Below are 3,146 nucleotides of genomic sequence, written 5' to 3'. Positions count from 1 at the left end.
AAACATTTTTCGCAGTTTGTCTGGTTACTGATTTCTTCTTTTTAAACATTTTTCGCCGTTTTTCTGGTTACTGATTTCTTCTTTTTAAACATTTTTCGCCGTTTTTCTGGTTACTGATTTCTTCTTTTTAAACATTTTTCTAAGTTTTTCTGGTTACTCATTTCTTCTTTTTAAACATTTTTCTAAGTTTTTCTGGTTACTGATTTCTTCTTTTTAAACGTTTTTCTGGTTACTCATTTCTTCTTTTTAAACATTTTTCTAAGTTTTTCTGGTTACTCACTTCTTCTTTTTAAACATTTTTCGCCGTTTTTCTGGTTACTGATTTCTTCTTTTTAAACATTTTTCTAAGTTTTTCTGGTTACTCATTTCTTCTTTTTAAACATTTTTCTAAGTTTTTCTGGTTACTCATTTCTTCTTTTTAAACATTTTTCTAAGTTTTTCTGGTTACTGATTTCTTCTTTTTAAACATTTTTCTAAGTTTTTCTGGTTACTGATTTCTTCTTTTTAAACATTTTTCTAAGTTTTCCTGGTTACTCATTTCTTCTTTTTAAACATTTTTCTAAGTTTTCCTGGTTACTCATTTCTTCTTTTTAAACATTTTTCTAAGTTTTCCTGGTTACTGATTTCTTCTTTTTAAACATTTTTCGCAGTTTTTCTGGTTACTGATTTCTTCTTTTTAAACATTTTTTCGCAGTTTGTCTGGTTACTGATTTCTTCTTTTTAAACATTTTTCGCCGTTTTTCTGGTTACTGATTTCTTCTTTTTAAACATTTTTCGCCGTTTTTCTGGTTACTGATTTCTTCTTTTTAAGCATTTTTCTAAGTTTTTCTGGTTACTCATTTCTTCTTTTTAAACATTTTTCTAAGTTTTTCTGGTTACTGATTTCTTCTTTTTAAACATTTTTCTAAGTTTTTCTGGTTACTCATTTCTTCTTTTTAAACATTTTTCTAAGTTTTTCTGGTTACTCACTTCTTCTTTTTAAACATTTTTCTAAGTTTTTCTGGTTACTGATTTCTTCTTTTTAAACATTTTTCGCCGTTTTTCTGGTTACTGATTTCTTCTTTTTAAACATTTTTCTAAGTTTTTCTGGTTACTCATTTCTTCTTTTTAAACATTTTTCTAAGTTTTTCTGGTTACTGATTTCTTCTTTTTAAACATTTTTCTAAGTTTTCCTGGTTACTGATTTCTTCTTTTTAAACATTTTTCGCAGTTTTTCTGGTTACTGATTTCTTCTTTTTAAACATTTTTCTAAGTTTTCCTGGTTACTGATTTCTTCTTTTTAAACATTTTTCGCAGTTTTTCTGGTTACTGATTTCTTCTTTTTAAACATTTTTCTAAGTTTTTCTGGTTACTGATTTCTTCTTTTTAAACATTTTTCTAAGTTTTTCTGGTTACTCACTTCTTCTTTTTAAACATTTTTCTAAGTTTTCCTGGTTACTGATTTCTTCTTTTTAAACATTTTTCGCAGTTTGTCTGGTTACTGATTTCTTCTTTTTAAACATTTTTCGCAGTTTTTCTGGTTACTGATTTCTTCTTTTTAAACATTTTTCTAAGTTTTTCTGGTTACTCACTTCTTCTTTTATAACATTTTTCTAAGTTTTCCTGGTTACTGATTTCTTCTTTTTAAACATTTTTCTAAGTTTTCCTGGTTACTGATTTCTTCTTTTTAAACATTTTTCTAAGTTTTCCTGGTTACTGATTTCTTCTTTTTAAACATTTTTCTAAGTTTTTCTGGTTACTCATTTCTTCTTTTTAAACATTTTTCGCAGTTTTTCTGGTTACTGATTTCTTCTTTTTAAACATTTTCCTAAGTTTTCCTGGTTACTGATTTCTTCTTTTTAAACATTTTTCTAAGTTTTCCTGGTTACTCATTTCTTCTTTTTGATCATTTTTCTAAGTTTTCCTGGTTACTGATTTCTTCGTTTTGAACATTTTTCTAAGTTTTCCTGGTTACTCACTTCTTCTTTTCAAACATTTTTCTTCGTTTTTCTGTTTACTCATTTAGCACTTTCAGGCACTTTCCCATCATTTCCTCGTTCCCGATTTCACCCTTTAAAACGCTTTCGGGCATTTCCCTAAGTTTTGCGGTTCACTCGTTTGGGACTCACTGACACCTTCTCTAGCTTCCCTGCTCACTTTTTTCGTACTGTTGAGAAAATTCGAACCCTTTCCTTAACTATGCCGGTTACTGACTTCACCGCTTCAGACCCTTGTCCCCGTAATGAAAGATACCATTTCCCACCGTGGGAAATGCACGAAAATCGGACTGAACACGGGGGAGGCTCCCCCCTCGAAGGCGAGACCGTCGGCAGAACCGCCGGGTCAAACCCGGCCGAGCTACCCGGCTTACAAGTCTCAAAGTCGGTATGAGCAGTCACGTCCACCCCCATTCCCTTTTGGACCACTTCCCACGGTTCCAAATGCATGAAAATCGGCCTGTACACGGGGGAGGCACCCGCCTCGAAGACGAGACCGTCGGCAGAACCGCCGGGTCAAACCCGGCTGAGCTACCCGGCTCGGAAGCGCCAAAGTCGGGTTGAGCAGTCACATTCACTCCCATCGACGTTTGGACCACTTCCCACGGTTCGAAATGCACGGAAATCGGCCTGTACACGGGGGAGGCACCCGCCTCGAAGAGGAGACTGTCGGCAGAACCGCCGGGTCAAACCCGGCTGTGCTAACCGGCTCGGAAGCGCCAAAGTCGGGTTGAGCAGTCACATTCACTCCCATCCCCTTTTGGGCAACTTCCCACGGTTGGAAATGCATGGAAATCGGACTGAACACGGGGGAGGCTCCCCCCTCGAAGGCGAGACCGTCGGCAGAACCGCAGGATCAAACCCGGCTGAGCTACCCGGCTTACAAGTCTCAAAGTCGGTATGAGCAGACACGTCCACCCCCATTCCCTTTTGGACCACTTCCCACGGTTCGAAATGCATGAAAATCGGCCTGTATACGGGGGAGGCACCCGCCTCGAAGACGAGACCGTCGGCAGACCCGCCGGGTCAAACCCGGCTGAGCTACCCGGCTCGGAAGCGCCAAAGTCGGGTTGAGCAGTCACATTCACTCCCATCCCCTTTTGGACCACTTCCCACGGTTCGAAATGCACGAAAATCGGCCTGTACACGGGGGAGGCACCCGCCTCGAAG

The sequence above is a fragment of the Chiloscyllium punctatum genome, unplaced genomic scaffold (genome assembly GCF_047496795.1).
Source record: "Chiloscyllium punctatum isolate Juve2018m unplaced genomic scaffold, sChiPun1.3 scaffold_1551, whole genome shotgun sequence".
NCBI lineage: Eukaryota > Metazoa > Chordata > Chondrichthyes > Orectolobiformes > Hemiscylliidae > Chiloscyllium > Chiloscyllium punctatum.
This window is presented reverse-complemented; position numbering follows the sequence as displayed.